The following is a 13,018-nucleotide window of genomic DNA, read 5'->3' on the forward strand; positions in this document are numbered from 1 at the left end:
GGGGCACTTACTCAGAAGCAGGTGCCTGCACCAGCGTCGACGAGGAGCGTTCCCAGGGGTGGAGCTGACATTAGTCAGCTCCCAAACCCCTTTCAGCCTGGGAATGCCCCTCTATGCTGCAGTGTTGCTACGCCAGTAAAATAGCTGGTATAGCCCCATGAAACTTCATGGAGTTTCACAGGTTTCTATTTTTAAATACTTTATTTTGTGTATTTTCCGGACGGGAAACCTGTGAGGAGGCGTTGCAGCTGCGCTGCTCCCGGCCTTCAACTAACTACCACCCCTTCAGAAATGGGATTCCTGAGTATGCACTTAAGGCTAAGACAGGAGATCCCCATGTTTTTGTATTACAAAAAGAACAAATCCAAAACCAACAATGTAATACGTTTTTATTAAGTCCAAACTGCTACAAAGTAGAGAGCAAGCTTTCACATGAAGCTGCCTTATACTGAATCAGACCCTTGGTCCATCCAAATCAGTATTGTCTACTCAGACTGGCAGCGGCTCTCCAAGGTCTCAAGCAGAGGTCTTTCACATCACCTACTCGCCTAGTCCCTTTAACTGGAGATGCCGGGGGTTGAACTGGGGACCTTCCGCATGCCAAGCAGATGCTCTACCACTGAGTCACGGCCCCTCCCCAAGATCTCCAGAACTCTTCATGGGTGTTCCATGCACCGCACACACTAAACAGAATGGGAGAGAAGGGTCATGACAGAAAAGCCTCAAAGATTTTGGTTCGTAGCCTTCTTAAAATGAAGTGTAGACTTTAAAAAGTTGTAGATAAAGTTGTAGACTTTGATTAGACAGTAGCGGGTGCAAAACATATGTCGTGAGGTACAATATGCACCTGGGAAACAGAAGCCAAAAAGGCAGAAATGTTAAATGTAATCCCTTTGGGAAATGTCCCATTAAAAACAACGGTACTTCTTTTCAAGTAAAACACGGTTAAGACCTGGCTGCAACGGTGATCCAGGCTACCGGGGAGTGTCAGAGTGATGCATTAAGATATAACTGCTTGTCTGGAAATGCTGTTACTGATATAATACTTATAAAGCGCTAACAGTCTGCAGAGCTCAACTTTGCCTTGTTTTCAAGTTTGGCAGGCACCATATGAATTGGGACTTACCTCTGCATTTAGGATTTATTGTATTAGGACACCTCTGCGCATTTTATGGCAAACATGATCTCTGTGTTTCCCACAGCAAAGAGTAAAAGTATGGATGACATGTGTGTGTCTTTATAAGAACATACGAAAAGCCATGCTGAATCAGACCAAGGCCCATTAAGTCCAGCAGTCTGCTCACACAGTGGCCAACCAGGTGCCTCTAGGAAGGCCACAACTGCAGCAGCATTGTCCTGCCTCGGTTCCACAGCACCTAATACAACTGGCATGCTCCTCTGATCTTGGAGAGAATAGGTATTTAAAGTGAATTTTAAAGTGGATGTTCTCGTTTCCAGCACAGCTTAGGTAATGAAGTTTTATCCAGAGAAACCCCTGCGCTTTCTTCCCTGTTTACATTATAGTATTCTGTGCCAAGTATTATATATATCATTCCAGGGTCATTCATGGTTACAGCCCTGTAGTTGAGAAACCACACACGTCTCTAATGTGTGAAGACTACAGATACGTGGCTCGATACCACAACTGTGATCTGAAGCAAAGGCCAAAAGGTCAACCTTTCTTGGCCACTGGGCAGGCCTGCAGCCTTTTTTTTGGTCTGTTCTGCGGTTCTTAAATGTTAGCATTGTGTTCTGAAAAAAACAGCGGTGTCAAACATAAGACAATCTGGCAAGGAACCAAGTCACTGCAGGAAGCCTGTAACTAAAATAAACAACTAGATAAACATTACTTTTGTGTGACTCTTGAGATTTTATTTCTGCTTCTTGGGAGAATCTTTCTGATTCTAGAAGAACTACTCAGCTACTGTCATGCAATACCCTTTCAAGGGAACAATTAAAGCACCACAAAGGGGCAAGCAAGCATTGGAGTTATTAATAATTTTTCTTTGGTGATAAAGGGAATTTTTAAAAAAGGAACGGGGAAACAGATGGCACAAGTGAAAAGCTCTGCAAGCCTGCAGCTCCTAGTACAGGAGGGGCTACGCAAACTTAATCAGACTTTACAACTGCATTTGTTAATGGTAGTAAAAGCACAGCATGTGGGTGGGTGGCAGGAAGTCTGGCAGCATTGTCTGTGATAGCTGCTTTTAGTTTTTGGCTAAGGTTTAGTGCTGAAAGAATCAGGATCCCGAGAATGGCCTGACAGTAAGTGATAGTAGCTCCAGCCGCCTCAGTAAATGATCACCCTGCCAATATCTGTATAAGGGTCAACTAGGAATCAAGAAGACAAAAGTAATGACAACAGGAGAATTACACAACTTTAAGGTAGACAATGAGGAAATTAAAATTGTTGAACACTTTCTATTCCTTGGCTCCATCATCAACCAAAAGGGAGATTGCAGCCAAGAAATCAGAAGGAGATTGAGACTGGGAAGGGCAGCCATGAAGGAGCTGGAAAAGTTTCTAAAGTGTAAGGATGAGTCACTGGCCACCAAGATCAAGTTAATTCATGCCAAGTTGAAAAGCTGGACATTGAAGAAAGCTGATAGGAAGAAAGTAGATTCCTTCGAAATGTGGTGTTGGAGGAGAGTGTTACGGATACCGTGGACTGCCAAAAAAACAAAACCGTGGGTTATAGATCAAATCAAGCCTGAACTGACCCTAGAAGCTAAAATGACTAAACTGAGGCTATCATTGGTTCTTGTAGGTTATCCGGGCGGTGTAACCGTGGTCTTGGTATTTTCTTTCCTGACGTTTCGCCAGCAGCTGTGGCAGGCATCTTCAGAGGAGTAACACTGAAGGACAGTGTCTCTCAGTGTCAAGTGTGTAGGAAGAGTAATATATAGTCAGAAAGGGGTTGGGTTGAGCTGAATCATTGTCCTGCAAAAGGTATCAAAGGTAATGTGCTAATCATTGTCCTGTAAGTATCAAGATAATGTGCTAATGAGGGTGTGGTATGTTAATATGGAACCATTGTATCCTGAAGTGATCTGTTAATGTGTGAAATCCAAAAGCTAATCTGCATGGCTATTGTTGACTGTAGTCTTTGTTAGTCTGGAGGTTTTCAGGACAGGATCCTCCAGACTAACAAAGACTACAGTCAACACTGATTCACGGGGTTGTCATGAGTCGGAAGAGACTTGACGGCACTTAACACAGAGGAATCCTGCACAGAGGAATCCTGCGCGCCATAAGATTCTTGGGGGGTGGGAAGGAGAGCGGCCCCAGACACTTTAGCTAACAATCTCCCAAACTTTACCTGCTGCAAACAGCTGTTTTAGGCATTCCTCTCTGTAGCGTGACCCTAAGCATGCAGAGTTCAACGGAATATACTTCCACTTAAACATGCTTAGAAACGGAGTCCCATTAGATTTGGTGGGATTTACTCGACTGCTGTTTATTCCTAAGCAAGTACGTTCAGGATCGGAGCTGCGTAGTATGATCTTAAGCAAGCCTGTTAAACGTGGTTTACTCTTGACTAGGATCTTTGGGCTTCGCAGCATACCTCGTTTGGGATGTTTATTCATAAACCGCCCAAATTAAATTAATGCGATTCACTGCAGCGTGAGCGGACAGCCGGCCCATTAAGTCACACGCCAGAGGCGCTCTTTCCCGAGCGCGCAGGCGCCTTAAAGCCTTACCGGCGTCTCCATGCTGCCCCCTCTCGGACGCCGCGGCGGCAACTCTCGTAGAAGGCCCCGAGAGCCACCTAGCGGCCAAAGCCCGCAATGGCACCCTTCGGTGGCGCACACAAGGCGGTTATTCCCGCACAAACCGTCGCCCCGGGGGGGGGGAGGAGAAAAGGACGGGAAGAGAAAACGCCTTTTTTTTTAAAAAAAGCAACAACCGGCAAATTCCAACTGGGCGAAACAAACCCGTTCTTTATCAACGGCAACGGCTTCGAGACAGACAGTGACAAACAGCAGCAGCCGGCCACGAAGCTTTGGCCAAAAGGCTCACCCTCCCGACGTCACATCCGCCGGCGGCGCTTCCGCTTCCGGGTGCGAGGGGGCAGCGCGGGGGGGGGCCGCTCGGGTTGCCTTCTTTTCTTTCTGGACAACCGGCCCGCCGCCGTCGCTGCCGCCATGTCGTCGGTCGCCTCCACAGACGCTTCGTCACGGTGAGGGGAATTAAAAGAGAGAGAGAGAGAGCCCCTCCCTCCTTTCCCCCTCTCGCGCGATCGGTGGGCGTGGCCTGGGCTGCCGTTGCCGCCGTGGCCCCTCCCCTTCGTGGCGCGCGGCTCGCCTTCTCCCCCCCCTCCCCCACCCGCCGGTTACCCGGGCAATGGAGGGCGTGGGGGGGGGAGGGGAAGGCGCGTGAGGCGCGTGAGGCGCGCGGTTCTCCTCACGAAGCGTCTGCGCCTCCCCTCCCCCCCAGCACGTTCTCAGGCCTAGCGCGCGTGCGTGTGTGTGTGGGGGGTCCTTTAAACGGTGCAGGGCAAGGTTGAACGGTCGGCCCGTATCCTCTGCCGCCCCTCCCCGTCTAAGGCTGCCCGATGGAGTCGGCGTGGTAACAGCGGTTAGAGTCTCTCGGACGAGTCTCTGGGGAGACCCAGGTTCGAATCCCCGGCTTTGCTGCAGAAGCTCGCTGGGTGACCTTGGGCCAGTCACGCGCTCTCAGCCCTGGCCTACCTCCCAGGGTTGATGTGAGGATATCGGAGGGCAGGAGAACGCTGGAAGCCGCTTTCGGTCTCCGTTAGGGAAGAAGGTGGGAAATAAGCAAAGTAAATAGCAAAGAACCTGAATACCTTTTTTTAAGTAAGGTAAAGGTCCCCTGTGCAAGCACCGGGTCATTCCTGACCCATGGGGTGACGTCACACCCCGAGGTTTCCTAGGCAGACTTTGTTTTACGGGGTGGTTTGCCAGTGCATTCCCCAGTCGTCTTCCCTTTACCCCCCAGCAAGCTGGGTACTCATTTGACCGACCTCGGAAGGATGGAAGGTGGAGTCAACCTTGAGCCGGCTACCTGAAACCGACTTCCGTCGGGATGGAACTCGGGTTGTGAGCAGAGCTTTTGACTGCAGTATTGCAGCTTACCACTACCAAATTACATCTGGGTTGTATTCTGGGATTTGGGATTCCCCCCAGCCCAGCTGACAACATCTTCTGGCTAATACCAAGCCAGAAACATGTCTGTTTTCTTCAGTACTGCCTACTTTGCCCAGCAGTGGCTCTCCAAAGGTCCCCGCTCCTCTGCATGAAGCCAGCTGGGTGACCTTGGGCTAGTCACAGCTCTCTTAGAACTCTCAGCCCCACCCACCTCACAGGGTGTCTGTTGTGGGGAAGGGAAGGTGATTGTAAGCTGGTTTGATTCTTAAGTGGTGGAGAAAGTTGATGTATAAAAACCAACTCTTCTTGTAACAAAAGGCTTTTGTGGGATGTACTAAAACGAATGACAGGAATTCCCATTGGAAATATCGGGAGAGGCCTGAGAGCCCATGAGATATAATAGGTGCTAGGAATGCCTGTTGACTGGCATGGGCTCCCTTGAAATGTATTACAGCACACAAAAGTTACAACAAAGATATGGAATGTTTTTTCGAGAAATCTGTACTAGGCCTGGAATGACAGCCCCCAGAGTGGAATTGCAGTCCCTGGGCCCCATAGATTGCTCTAGGCCTAAAATGAAAACCCCCAGAGTGGCATTATGGTCCATGGGGGTAGTAGAATGACTTTCCCTGGGACTGGAATGACAGCCCCTGGGACTGGCAGAAGTACTCTGGGACTGGAATGACAACACTTCTATGCCTTGGGGCCATTATTCCATTCTGGGGGTGGTCATTGCAGTTCCAGAGCACTGATTTCAGTCCAGTGGTCATCATTCTACTTCTTTCATTCCAGTCCTAGAACACTGATTCCAGTCCCAGGAGCTGTTATTCCACTGGGGGTGGGGGCTGTCTTCAAAGTCCCAGAACGGTTATTCTATTCCCAGAGGCTATCATTGGTCTCTGGGGGCTGTCATTCCAGGCCCAGAGCAGTCTGTCTGTTTCTAGGGGCTGTCATTCCAATCTGGGGCTGTCATTCCAGGACAGGTTTCTGGGAAACCATTCTGCATTTTTGTTGTAAGTTTTATGTGCTGTAATGTATTTCAGTAGAGTCCATGGAAGTCAGTTGGCATTCCTGGCTGCTATTGTATCCCATGTGCCTTCAGGCATCTCATTGTTGCCCGTGGGCATTCTTGTCGTTTGTTTTAGTACATACCTGCTTTTGCGACCTCAGACCGTGTGGTGTATCAATTAGAGCAGGGGTGGGGAAACTTGCCAAGGGCCATTTGCGTATTTATAACATCATTTGGGGGCCATACCAGGAATAGCTCTCCCGGCGGGGGGGGGGGGTAGAAGCCAGGGTTGCCAGGTTTCCAGCCACCACCTGGAGATTGCTGGAGAAACAGGCACCTAGTACTAACAAAGCAAGCTAAGAAAAAAAGAAAAGAAAAAGAAAAGTATTGCTTACACTTGTCACTAAACCGTCTGTGTTTGCATAATTAGTTGCTCAGTACTATTTTTTTCTTAACCACCTGGAGATTGGCAACCCTAGCAGAGGCTATGCAGAGTAGGGAGGGAAGGAAAGAAAGAAAGAAGAAGGAAGGAAGGAAAGAAAGGGAGGCTTCCCCTCCCCAACACACACCTCTCAAACAGGATCTGAGTAAGACCCAAGTTCGACTCCCTACACTGTAGTGGTAGCTAGCTGCATGACGTTGGGCCAGTCACACTCTCTCAGGTGCCCCTCACACGTTTGTTGTGAGAGTAAAACAGAGGAGAGGAGAACAGTGGAAGCTGCTTTGGGTCCCCACTTGGGAGAAAAGGGGGGAATAAATGAAGTCCATAAATAAGATCTTTTAATAGGAGATGCTGGGGATGAGAACCTGGGACTTTCTGCATGCAGATCATGGCCCCCTTCTTTTATGGATGTTATGGTTTTGCCTTATACTGAATGAAGCCATTGGTTCATCGAGCTCATTACTGTCTATTGTGCTTGGCAATGGCTCGCATGTTCTCACGGAGAGAAAGGTTTTGCTAAATATTTGTGTGTGTGTGTGTGGGGTCTTCCACAGCACCTGCTTCATGAGATCCTTTTAATTAGAGATGCTGTGGATTGAGCCTGAAACTGTTCGCAGATCATTCAGGCTGCTACTGAGTCACACACAGCCCTTCCCCCAAATTTAGGAGCATACTGAGTTTTATGAACGTGGCTTATATGGAGTCAGTTGATAGGTTCATCTCTCTAAGTAGAAGAAGAGTTGGTTTTTATATGCCGACTTTCTCTACCGCTTAAGGGAGAATCAAACTGGCTTATAATCACCTTCCCTTCCCCTCCCCACAACAGACACCCTTTGAGGTGGGTTGGTGGGGCTGAGAGAGCTCTAAGAGAGCTGTGACTAGTCCAAGGTCACCCAGCTGGCTTCAGGTGGCGGAGTGGGGAAACCAACCCGGTTCACCAGATTAGCGTCTGCCACTCGTGTGGAGGAGTGGGGAATCAAACCCAGTTCTCCAGATTAAAGTCTACTGCTCCAAAGCATCGCTCTTAACCACCATACCACTGTTCTACCTGGCAGTGGCTATCCAGAGTCTAAAGCAGTGAAATGTCTTTCCCAGTCCCTTCTACTTTAGGTCTTTGGTTGAAGATTTGGGATGGAACCTAGAAGCCTCTGTGTGCCAACATGTGTATTGAACCTGGATGACGTGGGTAGGACTTGAATTAGATAGATCAGCCTGAGCAAACAACCAGCCTGCAACTTTTGTTGGTTTATAAAGTACCACCACTTATGTTGACCTAGGTTTCTTACAAACCTTTTCACATCAGCAGGATGTTGATTTAAATTGTTAGTGCTTACACAACAGTTTGCATTCAGGTTATTGGGAATCCCCTTGATGAAGTTATCTGTGAGCAGGTCTGTAACTGACACATTCCAAAAGAATGTTTCGTAATCAGATCAGTTCCAGAAGCCTCATTGTGAATTTCAGAGCTGATTCATGCTTTACTTTTACATTTGGGTACAAAAAGTATCTGAGTTCATATTTGCAAATTACCATCAACTGAAGTGATGTCATATGTTTGAATGGTTGGATTCAGATTGATTGATACAGTGTTAGGCAGTAAAAACACATGTGAGGATTCCCTTGTAATAAATCCAGTTGCAGAATATTGTCAAAGGCTTTCACGGTCAGAGTTCATTGGTTCTTGTAGGTTATCCGGGCTGTGTAACCGTGGTCTTGGTATTTTCTTTCCTGATGTTTCGCCAGCAGCTGTGGCAGGCATCTTCAGAGGAGTAACACTGAAGGACAGTGTCTCTGAAGATGCCTGCCACAGCTGCTGGCGAAACGGGAGGAAGGAAAATAAAATAGACCACGGTTACACAGCCCGGATAACCTACAAGAACCAGTTGCAGAACTTTGAAAGGAATGTTCCTGTGCGACGGTTTTCAAGAAAGGGAAATCTATTCATCTAAATGTGTTATTTGCCATTGATAGATCTTTAAAACTGGTGGTGTACAAGGTTTTAAAGAATTAAGTGTGCCTTGGCAAGACTTTATTATGTGTGGATGAAGGAGATCCCCTTTTGCTAATAATAATGATACCTGAATGAGCACCAGGTGCTTAACAGTGTTTCACCATGTGGTGATGTATGAAATTTTATTTTATTTACTTCTTTGATACCCTGTGAGCTCTAGCCCTGCGGCAAACCCATAAGCAGATTCCAGTAGATGGCAAGTCCACGAAAGCAGCTTTATTGGTTAGAATCGACAGGTTACAGAAGCCATATTCAGAATGACACTAGTAAGGGGCTAAGGCATGGCACACGGCATATATGGAAAAGCAAAAGGAGATAACCAGTAGCCCAGGCAACCCCCCTCCCAGAGGCAGGAAGGAGTACTTGGCAATTCCCACACTAAAGGAATCTATGAAGGACTCTATGAAGTCTAAACACGGGGCACGGACTGGCCTTGGAGAGAACTGCAAAACAGCACCTGGGAGCACAACCATGAACTGTCTTCATGGCCTTCTCCTGACATTCTGCCCCCCTAAAGACCCCCCTTCACCCTTCCACCGAGGGTTTGTGAGGGTAGGCGGAATGGAATTCTTGCACCAGGCGGGGGGCGGAGACGTCACGGGCATGCACCCATTCATCTTGGGCGGGGCAAAAATGTTTCCAGCGAACCAGGTATTGAAGGGCACCGTAGCGAAAGCGGGAATCCAGTATTTTAGCCACTTCAAAATGTTCTCCCCCCCCCCCACCATTTCAGGCACTTCGGGTTGTGGCTCAGGATGCCATTTTTGGGAAGGAACATACGGTTTTAAGAGACTGATATGGAACACAGGATGAATTCTCCGTAGAGACTTGGGCAAGGAGAGTTCTACAGTTACTGGATTAATAATCCGGGAAATGGGGAACGGACCCACATACTTGGCACTGAGTTTATCACACGGGCGGGTGGATCGTAGGTTCTTGATGGACAGATAGACGAGATCCCCCACCCTGTATTCCTTACCGGGGCAGCGATGTTTGTCAGCCTGAGCTTTGTACTTTCGTTTGGCTCGCTCCAGATTTTTAACCAGCCATGGCCAGGTTGTTTGAATGGAACGCACCCATTCGGCCACATCAGTTCCCCCCTCCTCCTCAGAAACATCAACATGGCCCACAGGATTAAACTCTTTACCATGAACAATCTGAAACGGGCTGAACCCTGTGGATTGGTGAACCGCATTATTGTAAGCATACTCGGCAAAAGGCAACAGGTTTACCCAGTCATCCTGATGGTAATTGAAACAACAGCGCAAATAACATTCCAAGACCGCATTTACCCGTTCGGTTTGACCATCCGTTTGGGGATGGAAGGCACTAGATAGTCCTTGTTCCACTCCAACCAGTTTGAGCAAGGCTTTCCAGAATTTGGCCACAAAGTTTGAACCCCTGTCCGTCACCACCTTGCACAGGAAGGAATGGAGACGGAAGACATGTGACACAAAAAGGCGGGCCAATTTCGGGGCAGAAGGGATACCTGCGCAGGGCACAAGATGCACCTGTTTTGAAAACAGATCAGTAATCACCCAAAGTACAGTTTTTCCCCCACTAGGGGGTAGATCCGTCATGAAGTCCATTGCAATCACCTCCCAAGGTTTAGAGGGGGTCTCCAACGGTGCAAAAGTCCGGGCGGTTTTCCCTGTGCCCGTTTGGCTGCTGCACAGATGGGGCAGCTGCGGATGAAGGAATTCACATCTGACCGCATGCCCGCCCACCAAAATTGCCTCCTTAGTAAATGCAACGTCTTAAGGAATCCGAAATGTCTGGCGGTCTTGGCACCATGAACCAAACCCAAAACCTCCCCCTGCAACACCTCTGGCACATACAATTTAGAATTCTTGTACCAAAATTCCCCGCGTTTAACTAGAGTAGCTGGAAGGGTCTGCGAGGAAAGTTCCGCTTGATAACTACGAAGAAGAGTGTCACTAAAGGACTCGGACAGACCCTCCACCCCCTCCGGAGTAGTGCCGGCAGGCAGCTGGACCAGGGAAGGAGTTGATACTGGAGTAGGGGGCGGCTGAACAGGGCGCTTGGGTCCCCGTGCCTCGGGAGACATGGGTGTAGATCGCTCCGAGGAAGGAGGAAGCGAGATGGGTGGCGTCACCGGCTTGCCCGGGCGCGGGACATCCGACCCCTCTGGAAGCGACAGCGGCGGGGAGTGAGTCTGAGAACGGGTTTGCACAGCCAGAGTGGGCTCTAGACCCCGTTGGGCAGGGGTGAAGAGCGACTCTGTGGGTCGGTCAACCTTGGTGGGATATTGGGGAAGTCTAGATAGGGCGTCAGCCAGTAGATTTTGCTTCCCTGGTACATGCTTCAGGATGAATCGGAATTGGGCAAAGAAGTCCGCCCAACGCACTTGTTTTGCGGACAGTGTGCATGCCTCCGTTAGGGCGACCAGATTTTTGTGATCGGACCACACTTCAAAAGGCACCGTGGAACCCTCCAAAAACTGTCTCCACACTGTCAGGGCATGTTTTACAGCGGCGGCTTCCTTTTCCCAAATAGCCCAATTGAGTTCGGATTGGGTAAACATTTTGGAAAAATAAGCGCACGGACGCAGGTGTCCATCCTCCCCCCTGTTGCAGAAGTGCAACCCCCATCGCTACGTCGGAAGCGTCTACTTGAACTATGAACGGCTGAGTGCAGTCGGGGTGTTGCAAGACCGGCTCGGACATGAAGAGCTGCTTTAGACTATCGAAGGCGGCTTGACACTGGGGGGTCCACTCCACCCGGGCATTGGGTAAAGTGGCCGAATCCCCCTTCCCCTTAGTTTTAAGGAGATTCGTGATGGGTAGAGCAATCCGAGCGAAACAAGGGAGGAACGCCCTGTAAAAATTTGCAAACCCGAGGAATCTTAGAACTTGTTTACGAGTAGAGGGTGGCTCCCAGCTGAGCACAGCTTGCACCTTGTCTGGATCCATAGTCAGTCCTTGGTGCGAGATGACATTTCCTAGGAAGGTTAATTGCTTTTTGTGAAACTCGCACTTGGAAAGTTTGGCATAGAGCTGGTGATCTCTAAGACGTTGCAATACCTCTCTGACCAAAGCAACATGTTCCTCCATGGTTTTAGAGTAAATAAGAATGTCATCTAAATAAACTACCACTCCTCTGAACAGCAGGTCAACGAGGATCTCATTAATGAGTTGCATGAAGACCCCCAGGGCCCCTTTTAATCCAAACGGCATCACCATAAATTCGAACATCCCAAAGCAACTGGAGAAAGCTGTCAGAGATTCATCCCCCTCCCGAATTCTGACTCTCTAATAAGCCTCGACTAAATCCAACTTAGTGAAAATGTGTCCTTCCTTCAATTGTCCCAAGAGATCAGAAATGAGGGGGATGGGGTAGGCATTCGTTTGAGTAACAGCATTGAGTTTCCGGAAGTCAATACACAAACACAAATCCCCCGTTTTCTTCTGCACTAAAAAGGCTGGTGCCGAACAGGGCGCGGTGGACGGTCGGATGAAACCGCGAGCCAAGTTTTTGTCTAAAAACTCGCGGAGCACCGTTCGTTCTGTAGGGCTCATTGGGTAAATCTTACTTTTGGGCAGTTTTTCATCCCCCACCACCTCAATAGCACAATCAGTCCGGCGGTGGGGAGGTAAAACATCACACTCCTGCACATTGAATACATCCGCAAAGTCCTGATAGTCGGGTGGCAAGTGGGTCGGACTGGAGGGGTCCAAGGCAAGAGCAGGGGTTGGTGTGACTACGGTTTTAACGGCCATGTCATGTCAGTGTAATTCACACAACGGGCTATCGAACGTCAAAGTCCCAGCGTGCCAGTCTATGGCGGGACTGTGTCCTTTGAGCCAATTTGCTCCTAACACCACCGCATATCTAACATTGGGCACAATAGTAAGGTTGATTTGTTCCCAGTGGTGGCCAATTCCCATTGCCACCCCAGTGCGACGATCTACTGGGCCCCCCTTGAAATCACTGCCGTCCATCTGGGCGAACTGGACAGGAGCAGGCAGAGGGACTGACTTCACCTGGAGCACCTTAAAAGTGGTTTCGTTTATTAACGAGCGGGCACATCCAGAGTCAATTAAGGCTTTCACTTGTAATTGAGGACCCTTTCTATAATGTTGTAATATGACATCTACATACAGTGTCTCTTCCACTTCACTCACCATGAAGAGGGCTTCGGGTCTTGCCCCGGGCTTCGCAGGAACTCTTGCGGGGGTCTGCGGTATTGCCCCCTCTACCGCAGAACCAATCCGTTTTTTGGCAGTTCGAGGGGAGACTCCAGATAAAGGGCAGAGGAGTTCCAGTGGTCACCCTCCTCGGAGGAAGCGGAGCTGATCTCTCCAGGGGTAGTGATTGTAATCCTGGACCCCGACGGGTCCGCTGGCGAAGGGTCCGTCGTCACCTCTCCAGCAAGCAGAGCTGGGGGTGCTTTTCGTCTTGGAGCGACGCTTCGCTCGACCGCGGCG

At 49.1% G+C, this 13,018-nt stretch overlaps 2 protein-coding genes across 3 annotated transcripts in view; one reads left to right on the plus strand and one right to left on the minus strand.

Annotated features, from left to right (window-relative positions):
• The window catches only part of HNRNPR (heterogeneous nuclear ribonucleoprotein R), a 105,253-nt gene that overhangs the window by 91,677 nt on the left and 558 nt on the right, over nucleotides 1-13,018 (minus strand). The window lies entirely within an intron of this gene.
• The window catches only part of EYA3 (EYA transcriptional coactivator and phosphatase 3), a 61,182-nt gene continuing 52,300 nt past the window's right edge, over nucleotides 4,137-13,018 (plus strand). For both annotated transcript variants that reach the window (XM_056847331.1, XM_056847332.1), the window contains exon 1: nucleotides 4,137-4,180. The gene's annotated coding sequence lies outside the window, so the exon portion shown is untranslated. The remainder of the gene's footprint in view (nucleotides 4,181-13,018) is intronic.

The sequence above is a fragment of the Euleptes europaea genome, chromosome 3 (assembly GCF_029931775.1).
Source record: "Euleptes europaea isolate rEulEur1 chromosome 3, rEulEur1.hap1, whole genome shotgun sequence".
Lineage (NCBI taxonomy): Eukaryota > Metazoa > Chordata > Lepidosauria > Squamata > Sphaerodactylidae > Euleptes > Euleptes europaea.